The sequence below is a fragment of the Schistocerca cancellata genome, chromosome 2 (assembly GCF_023864275.1).
Source record: "Schistocerca cancellata isolate TAMUIC-IGC-003103 chromosome 2, iqSchCanc2.1, whole genome shotgun sequence".
Taxonomy (NCBI): domain Eukaryota; kingdom Metazoa; phylum Arthropoda; class Insecta; order Orthoptera; family Acrididae; genus Schistocerca; species Schistocerca cancellata.
In genome coordinates this window covers 19066533-19083294 of record NC_064627.1, presented here as the reverse complement: position 1 = coordinate 19083294, position 16762 = coordinate 19066533, and positions in this window count along the sequence as shown.

Below are 16762 nucleotides of genomic sequence, written 5' to 3'. Positions count from 1 at the left end.
AGACTGTCTCAAACGCCGAGGCGGAGACCAGAGAAGGCAAGGAGAAGAAGGCAATGAGAAGGCAAGGAGAAGAAGACAATGAGAAGGCAAGGAGAAGAAGGCAATGAGAAGGTAAGGAGAAGAAGGCAATGAGAAGGCAAGGAGAAGTCAAGGGAAAGAGTAAGGAAGACAGTGAGGTGGAGAAGAGCAAAGAAAGGAACCAACAAAAGGAAGGAAGAAACGAGAAGTGAAAAACCAAAAAGACCACAATTATAGGTCGTGGAACCGTCCTTCTCCGGACACAGGCGGTAACTACCCCCGTGAGGGTGATGGACTCCTTTTAGTCGCCTCTTACGACAGGCAGGAATACCTCGGGCCTATTCTAATCCGCGGACCCGCAGGGGGGTTGAAGGGAAGTAAGATGTGATGGCGCCAATCCGTGTCATAGGCCTTGTGAAGGTCAAAAAACACTGTAACCAAATGGCGGCGCTGGGAACAATCCTGCCGAACTGCGGATTCCAAGCGAAGTAAATGATGGGTTGGAGACTGTCCCTCTCGAAAGCCACACTGGTAAGAGGACAAGAGATCCCGAGATTCGATGACCCAATTGAGCCGACGGGCTACCATCCGTTCAACTAACTTACAAACAACATTGGTCAAACTAATTGGCCGATAGCTGTCAACAGATAGGGGGTTCTTACCAGGCTTAAGGACAGGAACCACAATGCTATCCCTACACTGAGAAGGAAGTCATCCTGGAGCCAGATACGGTTAAACACCCGAAGATGATGTTGCCGTTGTGGAGCACAGAGATGTTGAAGCAGTTGGTTATGAATGGAATCTGCCCAGTGGCCGTATCATGAGAAGAAGATAGAGCAGAAAGAAATTCCCATTCAGCAAAAGGTTCGTTGTAAGATTCTGATTCACAAGGGGTGAAACATAAGGTGGAAGCTTCAGCCCGCTGTTTTGGCGAAGGAAAGCGGCTGGATAGGAGGCTGACGCTGATGCCACAGCAAAATGGGTCGCAAGATGTTCTGCAAGAACTAATGGGTCCGTACAAATGCCATCTGGGAGGTGAAGGCCTGGGAGGGTGGACGGCCGATGGCAACCTTGCAGAGACAGAGGAACGGTAGAACCAAGGGAAGGAACGAATCGTTCCCAACATATGCGCTTGCTCTGTTTGATTAAATAACGTGCTTTAGCGCGGAGGCGTTTAAAGTTAGTAAGGCTGGCTATGGATGGGTGCCTCGTAAGGTGTTGCAAAGCTCGACGGCTATCACGGATGGCAATGGCAATGGCCGTACTCCACCATGGGACTTGCCGGCGACGAAATGGTCCAGATGAGCGCGAGACAGCAAGGCTAGCAGCGCGAACAATCGCCTCAGACACGTCACGTAGGACGTCATCAATACGACCCGAAAGAGAGGGAGAAAACACGACCTGTGCAGTGTATAGAGGCCAATCGGCGCGTCGGAAAGACCAACGAGGTAACCTGTCCATCGGGGAGCGCGAAGGGATAATCAATGGGAAATGGTCACTATCACAAAGGTCGTCGTGTGGCGACCAGTGTAATGAAGGGAGGAGAGAGGGAGAAGAAAGACAAAGATCAATGGCAGAAAAGGTACCATGACCGGCACTGAAGTGAGTAGGGGAGCCATCATTAAGAAGACATAGGTCGTGGTCTGCAATAAATTGGTCTATAAGATGACCTCGTCTAGATGGAAAGGCACTGCCCCACAAGGGATGATGAGCATTAAAATCCCCAAGGAGGAGGAAGGGAGGAGGAAGTTGCTGAAGAAGGGCAGTTAAGGCAGCGGATGTAAGAGTGCTGTCAGGAGGGAGATAAAGATTGCAAACTGTGACCGCAGAGTCTAAGTGGACCTTAACAGCAACCGCTTCCAATATAGTTTGGAGAGGAATCCACGTGCTAGCAATGTCTGTACAGACCAACGTACAAACGCCACCAGAAGCCCACAGGGGTCCAACCCGATTTCGACAGAAAACACAGAACCCATGGAGGGTCGGTGAGTGAGCATCAGTAAAATGAGATTCCTGGAGAACCACACAAGCTGCAGAGTAGGACGAAAGAAGGGATTTCAAATGAAAAACGTAGTTTAGTTTAGAAAAATTACACACTGGCAAACAGCGGGCAGAGCAGAAGAGACAATGACCGTGAAGTCAGCAAGTTCAGAAGCCATCGACCTCCGCAAATTAGCGGACGCTGTCGATTCAGCCGTCAGGGCATCGCCCGACGGGCTCACGTGTTTCTCAGTTGCCACATGTGAGCAAAGGCCCTCGCCCACATTCCAAGAGCCAATGACCGACGTTAAGGAGATTCTTCGAGAAGCTTTTCAACGTGACAGAAGAGGCAATGACCGTGAAGTCGTTCACCTCCAGTAAACTGAAGTGAATAAATACGCGAGACGCAGTGGGCCCGACAGACGAAGAAAAGAAGAGAAGAGAGTAGCAGTAGTTTTCAGTCCGCCGATGTAATGGAATAGCAAGCAGCAGCCTCGGCGCCAGAAGACAGAAGTTAGAAAGTATTTGAAGTCTGATTTTTATGTACCCGGGTGACTCGTGAGGACGGGAAGGAGACGGCCTCACATCAGCAGTCACCTGTGAGCTGGGATGAAGAGCTGACAGCCTAAGACTGGCAAGCGGGAGTCCGTTGTTCGAGTCCGGGACACTGGCCTTCCCCTGCCGCGCCGCTCCGCTGGCCGACGCACAACACTGACACAAGCGGCCGCTTAGAGAAGAGAAACACTGGGACGCCACATCCAAGGTATCACCGTCCGATTCACGACTTCGCTCTCAATAATTAAACGGGCCACAGCACGATGCGCGTCTCCAGTCAACTGGGCGAGACGGCGACACGAGATAGCACATCGCCAGGCGTAATCAGACGCCGCCGCTGCCGCAGCAGAAGGCTTCGCAAACGACACAGCTGCCGCTCTCTGAGCCAGAACATCGAGTAAGGAAACAGTTATAGAAAACCTTTCAAGAAAACTTATCTCATGTAAAAATGCTGTTTCATTCTACCTCATACCTGAGCCAAGGAAGGACCCACCCTGCCCACATGTTGTTAAGAGAGAAAAATTAATTTATTTAGTATTTTCACCCTAACATAATGCTTTAGAATGCTCATCCTGACAATTGACTAGCATCAAAAGAGAAAACCCAGTTACATTTAGTGACAGAGGTGTTAGTGTGTAAGATTGTGGTTCGAAGTAATTTTTGCGCCTGGAAGGCGCACTGTCTCAAACAGCAAGGTACCGTTGCGCAACCGAGTACAAGATTTCACTGGTCCTGCAATCGCATCTACACCCTTCTGAATGACGAAAGGGTTGACTGTTGCAAAATCGTGACCGTCAGATCTTGTGACAACAGGAAACTTCAGTGCTAGTGGTAGAATTTTCAGAACACGAGTTTCATCTAACTTTTTGGGCAGAAGACAGGTAAGAAGAAGAGAAATCCATTGTAGGTGAATCCCCCACGATTGCCAGCATCTCCGATGGCGTGATCTTTCCTTGTGGGGGCCCCCTCAGAGGGCACTCCCGCCTTAGGTGATTGTCCACACCTCCAGAGAAACGGACGGATGGACCAATCGGCACTTTCGGAAGGTAACAACTCAGGCAGTCACCCCTCCCTGGGCCTGTCCATTGCCAGGGGTTACGTGTATGCCTTACTTGTTGACACAGGGCGGGGAATTACGCGTTACACCGTCACCAGCTACACATGCTAACGCGTGGGTCGGCCTTCAGACACGCACGGGGAGGAAGGAAGAGAGGAAAGAGAGAGAGGGATAGAAGAAAGTCTCAAACGCTGAAGCGGAGAATAGGACAAGGGAAAGAAGACAAGGATAATAGGACAAGGAGAATGAGGCAGAGATAGAAGTAAGGGCATGAAAGCAAGGAGAAGAGTGAAATTAGGGCAAGACCAATAGAGGAAGAAAGCGTGAGCATGGAGAAAAGAAAGGAAACAGGATCCTGGAGCGTTCAAACGTCCGTCTCCGGAAGAAAGCTCGTTACATTACTCCCAAGAAGAGGGAGTGTGAAGGGAGATAAGGGGGGGGGGCGGAATTGGGGACGAGGAGGGATGGGAAAGGGGGGTAGGGCAGCCCGGAAAGGAAGGAGAACTGCACTAGCTCGGGACCCCGTGCTCGCCACGCACGTATCCACAAAAGAGTTGTGGACCCCCAGAGGGGCACTTGAGGTGGAGGTGACACAGGTGGATCGTGGGCTGCGACCTGTTGTGGTGACACAGCCCTACCATGGTAAGGTTGTAGGCGGTCGAAGTGCACTATCACCGTACGATTGGTTAATTGCAGTTCTGCATTGACTGCTGAGGTCAACTGTACAATCTGATACTGGCCCTCAGAGCAGGGAGAGAACTTTTTAGTTCGCCCCTTTTTGATTGCCAGGTTTCGTAGTAACATTAAGTCACCTATTTGAGAAGTCGGTAAAACAGTGTTTTTGTTTTGCCTTTGCAACTGGTTATTAGTAGCTTTGATATTATTCCTCTTTACCTTATACCAGATCGCTTTTAGCCGGCGGGCTAAACCTCTTACTTCCTTTATTTCTACGCCCTGAGGTAGTTTGTGTATTTCGAACGGCGAATTCATCGGCTGTCCAAACACAGCTTCGTAAGAGGTATAACCCCGTGGATTCATGTATTCGGGTGTTGTATGCAGAACATATGACCCAATCAGCGTACGTTCTTATAAAATAATAGGATAACATTTTACAAATTGTACGATATACGCGTTCAATGCGACCGTCGGCTTTACGATGGAAGGGAGTTGTACGCCTATTTTGATTCTTAGCAATTTACAAACTTGTACAAATAGAGCAGACATGAAATTGGTTCCTTGATCGGTTAAAATGGCATCAGGACTTCCAAAAGGTAGTATCACACGATTTACAAACTCTCTTGCCACAGTTTGAGCTGTCATGTCGGCGAGGTGAACCAGAATTAAATAACGAGAAAAGTGATCAATAGCAGACAAAATATATTTGTTACCTTGTTGCGACTGTGGAAAAGGACCAAGGATATCTAAAGCAAGAATTTTGAAGGGTGAAGGTGCCTGAAGAAGTGTGTGCAGCGGCACTCGCGGATGCACATTTTGTGCTCGTTGTGCACATGGCACCCAAAATCTAACATACCTGTCCACATCACGTTGTCGGTATTGCCACCAATAACGTGGCGCAATTCCAGCATTCGTAGCGCGTTTTCCGCTGTGACATGCTTGGATTGTATCATGGCATTGCCGTATTATACCTTGCTGCAAGCATTCCAGTATTACCAAATGATTTCCATGGGGAGTTTTTCGATACAAAAGGTCGTCTGTTACTTCAAATCCTAGCAAGGTGGCGTATCTTTGACATTGAACGTCCATCTGCTGTGCGTCTTTTAACTCTTCAATTGATACCTCATCTGATTGAATGACACGCACTTTTATAATTAACGCGTCAGCATTTTGATGCAACCGACCAGGCTTGTGCCGAACTTCAAAATCATATTCTAACAATTTCATGGCGCAGCGCGTAAGTTTGCTGCTAGGATCCTTAAGATTCAATAGCCACTGCAGAGCAGAGTGATCGGTAAGAACTGTAAACTTGCGACCATAAAGGTAACATCTAAATTAATTAATTCCAAAAAGAAGGGCAAGCAATTCCTTTTCTGTAGTACTATAGTTAGTTTCTGCTTTATTCAGTTGATGAGAGGCATACAAAATGGGTTTTTGCTCACCATCTTGCACTTGGCTTAGGACACATCCTACAGCAAAATCAGATGCGTCATAAGATAAAATAGAAGGTTCAGCGAAGTCTGGGTAAACAAGTAGAGGTGAAATAGTTACAATAGTTTTCACAGTTTGAAAGGTAGTCGAACACTCATCCGTCCACACAAAAGGAGTATCCTTTTTCAACAATTTTGTAAGAGGTATGGTAATAGTAGCATAATCTTTAACAAAACGGCGGTAACAATTTGCAAGACCAAGGATGGATTGTAATTCCTTTAAATTTGCTGGTATAGGGAAAGTGTCTACTGCTTCAGTTAATCGTGGATCTGGCTTGACTCCGCTGGAACTGATGACATGACCCACATACTGCACTTGTGATTGAGCAAAAGAACATTTTTGTAATTTTAAGCTTAAATTAGCATTGTGCAATCGCAACAGTACACTGCATAGATGTTCAGCATGTTCAGCAATGGATTTTGAAAATATAATTATATCATCAAGATACGCAAGGCATACAGTAGGTTTCAACCCACGTAATAGCAAATCTGCAAATCGCTGGAAGGTTGCTGGCGCGTTGCGAAGCCCGAAAGGCATCCTTAAGAATTCATATACGCCACCAGGAACTACAAAAGCTGTCTTAGCTTGAGGAGCAACTGGAATTTTATGATACCCACTGCGCATGTCTAATGTTGTAAAGTACTGGCAATTGCCCAGACGATCGAGTGTTTCATCGATCCAGGGTAATGGATAATGATCTGGAGTAGTAACCTTGTTTACGGCTCGCAAGTCTACAGAGAGGCGATAGGATTTTTCTCCGTCTATAGATTTCTTTGGAACAACTACAATTGGGCTAGACCGAACACTAGAAGAGGGTTGTATTATTCCTGCTTCTAGTTGCTGTTGTATAGTTTCCTCTACCACTGACTGAAAATGGGAGGGAATTCGGTACCCTTTTCGAGCTATTGGCCTAGCATTTCCGGTTAGAATCTCATGTTGGATTAGATCTGTTGCTGGTAAATATTTCCTGTCTTCAAACAACCATGAATACTCATTCAATACTTCATTTTTTAGCTTTCGTTCATGCAATGGTAGGTGACTAAGCTTAGCTTTAAACTTATGTCAGATGTGACGATTGTCAAAAGTTGTTGAGAGGCTGCAGCAGTCTTTTCCTTTTTCTTTTTCATAGAAGGGGATTTCATTGGCAACTCATCTGTGATAACCTGTAAGCTGGCTAATACTGTACCACGCGGTATTAAAGCTTGCTTGTGACTAAAACTGTCTAAACACACGGGTACGCAGTTTTCTTTCTGTACCTGCTGCGGTTTGCACAGGCTACGTTTTACGTCGACCTGCATCTGGTCAAGAGTTTCATTCTTGAAGAGTGGATCTACCAAGAAATGAACCTCTTCAGATTGACGTATCCCTACAGGCACCCAGAGGATCTTTCCTGTGCCTTCTGGTATCTCCACGGGATTATCGGCTTTTAGCATCGTTATGGGAGACTCCGAAACTTGGGAAATGGATCCTTTTTTCCCAGCTTCGCTCGTCCGCAACGTGCAGTCACGCGCAAAACGGTGGACGATGTCACCGAATTGGACGGTATTTAACCTATAGTCAATAACCCCCTGGAAATGACGCAGAAAGTCACTTCCCAGGATGATGTAATCCGTGCGCCTGTTCCGTACAACCTCGATCGCAAAAGCATATTCTGTGGAGTCCAACATGAACTCAACGCAACACAACAGCTGCCGTCAGGTTTCACTACGCCGGGACCAATACCACTGATATGGTACCGTGGCGGTTGCAATGTTCTTTAATTTCTCTTCGATAAAAAAGCCAAGCTGATCTGTGCGCCTGTGTCAATTAGCACGCGTATTGGTTTGCGCCCTCTAAGACCATCGACAACCACGGTTGCCACCTGCACGATTCCCTTATAAGCTAGTGGGGTCACTATTTTTAACGGATGCCGGTAGGGGTGGCACTTCCTGCCCCGCGGCCGTTTCCCGAATTCTGTGGTTGGTTTTGCATTTCGCCTGGAATTTGTAGGCGGTCGTGGCCTACTATTTGGAGAATGCACGCTTTGGTGACCCCTGTTCCTGCACCGATGACAATGTGGCACGCGACATCGCTCTGCCGCAAGTCCTTGTCTGTTACAGCGCCCACACGCAGTGTCGCTCGAAAAGACACGTCGGGGCTCGCCTTGCCGCGCGGAGACGGCCACAAATCGGCTCGCCTCCTCTCTTAAGAGTGCTAATCGCACGGCTTCATGTAAAGTGCGGGGGGAAGCTACCTCGATTTCGCCCCGTATTTGAGGGTTTATGTCACGAATAAAGACTTCTATCGCACGACATTCTGATTCTTCCAACAGAACCTCGTTGCGAGCAGAATTGGCACTTAGTGCGTATGTGTGGCATGCGACGCTTCTAATCTTGTCCACGAATGCTTCTAAATCCTCACCAGTTTTTGCTTAAGGGTGGAAAGCAAGTCGCGATAGTAACTAGTACCACGTTTGTCTGTATACCTTTCAATCAACCCTGTTGCAAGGGACTGGACTGTAGGGGCATTTTTTCAAGCTCTCGACCGACTGCACATAGTTCCACGATTCGCCAGTGAGTTTCATTTTCATCACGTTTAAGAGAAACTCATCCGGGCAACCGCAAAGCTTACCGATGTCCCGGATACTCTGGACAAGCGTTTGAATATTCTCGTGTGGCTTTCCAGCGAACGTCGGAATAAACGCTACTGCAGGAAAGCTCTGCACCGAAGTGGAGGTGGCTACTGCCACAGGTAATTCTGCACTAGTGAGTGCTGCAATCACCTGCTTCGGCTGTTCCTCCACTAGCACTTGCTTAGCAACATTGGATTGCTGAGAAGCTATTTGAAGATCATCTGTCTGTAGCGTAAGCTCCGCGTTAGTTAAAATTAATTGATTTATCTGGGTCTGCAGCGCCGAGAGGGGATCTTTATCCTCTCCAGTTGCTCCTGCCTCCAATTGTTGTATGATGGTCGGCATGTTACAATAGTGTGGGCATCTACAACACCGTAGCGTCGCTAGCGACTTACATTATTTGCTGGCGTGCAGACGACGTACGGCGGCGGTGTCGACGAGCGGCGGCAGGCACGGGGGCGGCAGGCGGCGGGCGGGGGCAGGCACGGGGGTGGCAGGCGGCGGGCGGCGGCACGGACAGCTGCGACGACGGGGCGGCGCGAGTGCTCCACCCCGGACCCTGGCACAGGCGGCGATCCACGGCAGCTACGGACAGCGGCGGCGCCGGGGTAGCATTCATTTCACGCTAGGCGAGGAGCCCCACGTCATAGTGACATAGGTTCACGTCATCGTGACGTAAATAACCTAAATCGACTACATGAGTACGTGTATCGCTCGATCTTTGCAGTTTTATCGATAACGTCTAAGGTAAATGTAAATAATAACGAAAGTATAAAAATCGTGTGTACAGAAACGTGTGTGTTTCATGAACGTAACGAATATCTGAAAGAAGGAACCATAACGTAAAAAAAAAAAAAAAAAAAAAAAAATTAATCCGATGAATCGTGCATATCAGAAAACAGTGAATAACTTGGGTGTAACTTTGGATGAGCATCTCAACTGGGCGGAGAATACAGTCGCAGTGTGCCGAAAGACGTCTGCTTGTCTCTATGCTCTCAAAAAGTTTCGGAACGTATTTCCACAGGACTTGAAACGCCAGCTCGTGCAAGCACTCGTTCTACCGAACCTCCACTATTGTGATGTGATTCAGCAAGGCACGAGTAGTGAAAACAAAAGACGGCTAGAGCTAACCATGAATGCCTGTGTGCGTTACACCTGCAACATTCGCCGATATGATCATGTTAGTGCTTCATACTCCGAGCTAGGGTGGCTGCGGCCGGACAAATTGCGTGACTACCACACTCTATGTCTACTTCACAGACTCCTCGTCGCGCAAGCACCCCAATACCTTGCTTCAGAGATTAAAAACCTGTCATGCCATCATAATCGAAACACGAGGTCACTCTTATTTGGTATCCTAACTGTGCCCACTCACAAAACAAAAACTTTTGCAAACTCCTTCTCAGTTGCCGCTGTCCGCCTCTGGAACAAACTGCCCCTTACCTTGCGCAAAATTCAATCTCCTGCTGCTTTTAAGAAGAAGTTGAAGCATTTCCTACTATCATCTTCATAAAGCTCTCCATAAAATTAATGTACCAGGCCAATCCTCTGATCTGTCAAATAGCAAAGCTAGCGTCTCCTATCTTGCTCCTGAGATGCCTTCCTCTTCATCTATCTCTATTAGCCACGCAATCTTCTTTTCCTTTATATTTCCCTAATTATGTTTCATCATGTCTCTCTATTCTTCTGCTCCCTTCACCATGAGTCTCCCTCATACTCCCTGCTGCCAGCACTCCTATCTAAAATCTGTCTGTTCAATAATGTCTAATTATAACAGTACTTATGATCTACGAATATAAACTCTATATGTATGTATTTCTAATTGTTTATTTCACTTTTTGTACTAGATGTAGTTTAACATGCCTACTAAAACGTATGAATGTAAAATAAGTAGAATGCCTGGTTAGATGTAAGAGAGGGCCTGATGGCCCTAATCTTGCCAGGTTAAATAAATAAATAAATAAATAAATCGTGTGGACAGAAACTTGAAATAATTAATGATTAAGCTGCAATCCAAAGAAACTGGAATTTTATTTTGTTTCATCAACACAACGAATATCTGAATGAAGGAATCATAACCATAACGAATGTTAAGAAAAGTGTCTAGTCATTTTTTAAAATCCGATTAATCGTGCGTAAATCATGTGGATAATAACGTGAAATAGGGAGAAATTAAAGTATTTCGTATTTTTAGAAAAGCCAATGAATTTTACACAATTCATGTGGGCAGAACCGTTAAACTGAAAGATTGTGGTGGTTCCTATGTTGGTGGAAATATTCTACTATCCAGTTCCATTTAATTTTGCCTTCATGTTGTAAATCATCTAAGAAAATTTTGCTCTCCAGAAATAAATGTTTACTCCTGATCATAATGTACAGACCTTTTGCAACATTCGTCATTTATGGTTTTTATGAGCTGTATATTGTGAAAAAACAACAAGTAATCCACATTTACCGGCATTTTAAGCCTCTGAAAGCAGTGAGTAATGTGCCATTTTTAGCTACTTTTTGTATGACTTTCACTCAGTATGGAAATAGCTACATTAATCATGCCATACACTCACAAAATGTATGCCATGTCTATTGAGAGAATAAACACAGTATGCCACCATCACATATGAAACATCACATAGTACAATAATCATTCACAAGTACTCTCTGGTCACAAACTTTCTTTAAAGGGAACTTCATCCTTTGTGTATTGATAAACTGTGCAGTTACTCATAAATTTTCCTATTAGGTGTATGGCTGACATTCATATGCTTCTAAGAAAATTCTTAATGCCACGGAACATTATCACATTCGTCCACATTATAAACAATCGGAAGGTTTTTAATGGGAAGAGTGTGACTGAAGCTGAGAAGGTTCAAGGAAACTTTGGGCGTTGTGCCAGTTATTTGATTAAAGAAGCAGTGGGTACCTAGTGCTTAAAGGTGACAGACATCTCAGTATTTGGATCTAGCAAGCGGATCTATCCTCTAGGTGATTCTCAGGGAAATCAACAACGGTACTTTGATACTTTCGTTTCTGGCTTTCAGATACTGTGATAAAAATGGCATTTCAACAGAAACTTAACCTTATCTCTGATTTCCTGGGGAAGTTTGTAATAAAATGATAATATATCTGCTTGCTCTGAGTACTTGAGGAAACGCCATATACGTGTACATCGAACAAACTTCCGTAACAAGAACTGTAAGTGATGTAGAGCCAAATCTGCCATGATATAGATATTACAAAGGCATTACACCGTGTGAATTGCTTTAAATTTTAGTCTGGATGTTATACTTCAGGGAAACATAAGGAAAACAATGGAAAATTTAACAGTGAGTAAGAAAAGTGTGAATGGCACACTCATAAATGTAAATTCAGAGCCTCGCTTCCCAGAATGCTATCTCAATAAATTACATCCCATGATATACCTTTTCAAGAGCACATACAGATCACCACTCATAAAACCTAACAAAATTAGGCACTAGAATCCAGGGAAACTTGTTTGGCAAAATCTGTAATGTCTAACATACAAACTCTGACCTCAGCCGATTGGGAAATATGAAAGTCACATGACACGAAAACAACGCATTTGTTGCAGGAAATACAGAACTGCCAAGACACCTAAGTGAAATTTTCATACTTTCTGCGTTATGATTGGCACTGTCGCACCTCATTTGTGTTTATGATACGATATTTATACAGTAAACACCTAATATGATATGATGTGTAGGCCTATACAATTACGAAACACAAACTGTTTCACCGTTTCGAAACAGCTTTTCGAAACATTATATCGCACTGTCTTATTTGTTTCGAAACAGTTGTGTGTTTCAGTTTGCCCATGTCTAACACAAACAAATAGCAATGCATATCGAAGAGGCACACAACAGTCGATGTATACAGCATACACACAATAGTAGATACTCGATCGGACATCTCGTGAAACATCATGACGCGTGTCTACGTCACTATGACGTGGGGCTCTCCTCACTTAGCGTGAAATGAATACTACCCGCGGCGGCGGTGTCTGCGACCGTGACTGCATCGCGGACCCTCCTCGGCTGGCGTCCGGCAGCGAACTGCGACGCGCTTGTGGCACATTCTGCAACGCAGGCGACTGGGTGGCACGCGCATGGCGTGCTGCAGCCTCGTCACGTTCGGTATAGTTTCCTTTACTTGCTCAGCCTCGGCCCCTTTGTCGTACTCGTACTCAACTCACGAGTTTATTTTACAACTGTCCGGTGGGTCGCATCCCGCTTCTGACTCCACTTGTTCGTCGGGATAGATGTCACGAGCAGAAAATTGTGGGCGTTGCAATAATTAAAAGTAATTAGGCTCTAATGGACCATATTTACTCATGTAAAGATGGTACACGGGTGCCTACGTAGGGCTGAGCAGCCCCAAGAGGAGATGTCGACTGTTCGTCAGGAGGTTTGAAGAGAGAGGCAGAGGCTAGAGGAGCGACTACTCGGGGCCGAGGTCTGAAGTTAAGACGGCGGAGCTGTTTCCGAGCCGCCCTCGTCGCTCCCGGCCGCGTCCCCACGTGATACGCAACTAGTCTCTGATTGGAGGGTCGATTCCGCCAACGCGCCTTGCCAGTAGCGTACCCTCGTCAGCGCAACCGACCCGTGGGACTCAAGTCTGACCGAGGAGCACGTGGCAGGAATGTGCCGACCACGGTCTTCTGGCCAGCACCTTACAACACAGAATGCCCAAGCCGGCTACGGCCGTTCATTAAGAATGGAAATAATTATTTAATAAAATTTTAACGGCAATGATCCGTCTTGGGGGGTCTCCTTCCTGCACAGTTATTTGGAGAGCAGTTTGCTATTGTAGGGTGAAATTAGGAGTTGTTTACATGTTTGTGGGCTGTGTCAGATGACCACAGTCAGATCAGTGTGGGGTGTTTTGTGACAAGTATACTCCATGCCTAAATAAATAGAGTGCATGCTCGAAAAAATAGAGTGCAACACATTGCAGTCTGAGTGGTTTTTGCGCAAAAACGGCAATCTGGTCGTGCTGTGAGTGAGTCAACAAATAACTGGACAAATTTATCTGTAGAGGAGTTACAGGCCTTGATTGAAATTAATATCTTGATGCGTGTGGTTGCGTAGCCAAGTGTAGTGCATTACTAGCGTTCAGAACCTGCCTTAGGACAGCCTTACATATCGAAACCTATGAGGTGCAAAAGTCTCGAAAAGATATGTGAAACTATTCACATATTCTGATGTCAGGGGGGGGGGGGGGAGGGTGTCCTGTGTACTAAGTCAGCTGGACCGTGGACTGAGTGGCGAATACAGAGTGTGGTGGTGCTATCTCCAGCTGTTTAAATAAAGACACGAGTATGATTTTGAAAAGTTGACGATTAGGGAGGAGGATATTTTAGATGGATTATTATTTAGAGAAATTACGATTTGTTCCGTTCTATGGGCGTGAATGTTTTGAATTATTTAGGTGTGCTTCAAATCTCTGTAGGCTGTTCAGTGAATTATTTGATAGTTTAAAATTAGCAAGCGTGTCTGTACAGCATTATACATGAGTTATGTAGGAGTATTTTGCAGGTCTGTATGCTGTGGGGGCATGTCAGAGCGTGTGTTCTATGATACATATACTACATCCCTAAATAAATTGCTCCCAAAGAAATAAAGTACACTCACTCCTCCTTCCATCAGCCTAGAGAAGGCTGAGTCCTTTTACCAACCGCTCCCCTTGGAAGTGATGGTGGTGGTACGCCTAGTTTTCAGCAAATTTCTTACATTGGTAGCGAAGATGCAAGTGACGTTTGTTTACTGGCAGATTTTACACTTGGCGCCTGATCCTAGGAGGACGTGGTGGTCAGGTGGATGAGGTTAGTACGAGTGTCCTTTCTTTACGCGCAATTTTCTTAGGTTGGCAGTGAAAGTACAAGCGACATTTCTTTAGTGACAGAATTCAAACTCAGCGAGGGTTCGTAGGAAGAGGTGGCGGTCAGGTCCTCTAAAAGTAGTTGAAAGTAGGTAGTTTAACACCTTTGAATGTGCATATTAAATTTTAAATTGAATTACTTAAAATGATTAAAATTGAAATGGAATTAATTACTTAGGTAATTGATAGGTTAGATGCGCGATTTGGGTGTTAGCATATTTAAAGAAGACTATGTCCGATGTGTGTATGGAGGGGGCAATCGAGTGTGTGTGACATAAGTGGTTGGACATCCGCGGGGCGCGCGTCAGGTTACAATGCGCGCGCGTGAGAGAGTCACCTAACTTAGCGAGGGGTCTCATGGCGATCAAACGTGCCCTTGTACAGTCATGGCTGATTCAACTGCTAGGCAAACTTTGGCGCCAAAGTGTAGCTCGGCGTTCTCAGTCGCATAATAATAGTAATAATGATGATAATGAATAATGATAATAAATGATAATGAATAGTAATAAAGATGTCTTTTAGCGGGTCACGCGATAGAACTTTGTAGCAAATATCTCGGGCCATTGGGTGACGGCAGGGAAGAATCCAGTGTCCCGAAAAAGAACAACTTTGGCGCGCAAGGTGTTCTTTTGTCCATGACAGACACATGGTGGATGGCGGACCAATCAGCAGGTGTCTGACGTGAATATGGACCTGTTCAAACCTGCCCAGAAAAACAACTTTGCCGCCAAAAGTTCGAGCGTGCATTCTCTGACCACCACATGCTGGATCGAACAGCCGACCTTTGTGACATAGCCTTGGATAGGTTCCATCCTGTCCAGCGTTAAGTGCTCGCCAAAACAAGGTGAGTGGTGTGGCGGACTCTGGGACGCCGTTAGCCGGGGGCTGGTCGCTGCCTACCTGGCGCGCGGGGCCTCAGCCGGCCACAGGTACGTCAGCTGCGCTCTGTAGCTCGTGGTGTTATCATCTTAAGGACGTTAGTGAGTTGGGACAACTGCATGTCCAAAATGCCTGAAATAAAGAGTCCTTTTCCCACTTGTGACTTACCGTAGTACAAATGACGAGATTTTAATAATTTAGCGGTGGAAGCATAAGCGACCACGAAAATTTAAACTTGGTGGACTTAAGTTAGTGGATGTGGTCCAATTGCCCATCTTCAATCACGTAATGGAGGTGGGGCAGATATCAAATAACCCAGTTGGACGCATACTTGATATAAATAATAACAAAGAGAAGCCTGCCATTATCCTGTTGGAATTCAAATTTGTGGCCATTTTTTCTGGAGGCTTAGATTAGTGGTCATAGCCGAATTGACCTATCTTTCCGCCAAAAGCCGCCATCTTGAATGACGTCACTGCGGCGCTCTCTGATGGCAGGGGTATGAACTAACACAACTGGACTGCATACACATGTGCATGATGTAAATAATAATAAATGATATCAATAAATGATTACCAATATCAATAAATGATAATCAATAATAATGAATAATAAAGACAAGCACGGTTTTGCATGCATTATCCTGTTGGAATTCGAATTTGGCGCCAATTTTTTCTGGAGGGTTAGGTTAGTGGACATAGCTCAATTGACCTATCTTCTTGACAAAAGCAGCCATCTTGAATAAATTTGGCAACAATGGAAAGTGGGGTGACAAATACTTTGCTCAGCTACTAACGTCTCTCTTGACGTTTGCCAGTGGAGTTTGTTTATCATCTCCGTAACGCGCTCTTGCCGGCTAAACGATGCCGTGATGGATCTCCCCACTCTTCTTTGGATCTTCTCTATCTCCTCTATCTGTCTTACCTGATAGGGATCTCAAATAGATGACCAATACTCAAGAGTCGGGCGAACAAGCGGCTTATAAGCCACTTCCTTCAAGGATAACTTACATTTCCTGAAGAGTCTTCCGACGAATCTTAGTCGTGTGTCTGCTTTTCGCACTAACTGTTTTATATGGTCATTCCACTTATGATTGCTCTAGATAGTTACGCCTAGATATTTTACGGCAGACGCTGTATCCAGCTGTTTGTCATCAACAGTGTAGCTGTACGGTAGTGGATTTGTTTTCGTATGTATGCGCAATATGTTACATTATCCGAGCCAACTGCCACCGTCCGCACCATTCACCAATTCTCTGCAGGTCGTTCTGCAAATTCTTACTATCTTCTGGCGTTTCTACTTTGGTATATAGAACTGCATCATCTGCTAGTAGCCTTAAAGAGCATCCCACTCTCTGCCAGAGCATTTATTTATATTGTGAACAACAACAAAGGTCCTATCACACTTCCCTGTGGTACTCCAGATTTTATCTTTACATATGTCGATTTAGTTCCATTAAGAGCGACGTGTTGTGTTTTATCTGCAAGAAAGTCTTGAATCCAATTTCAGGTCTGCTCCGATACTCCATAACCTCGTATTTCTTTTCATTAAACGGCAATGCGAGACGGTGTGAAATGCATCACCGAAATCAAGGAACACTG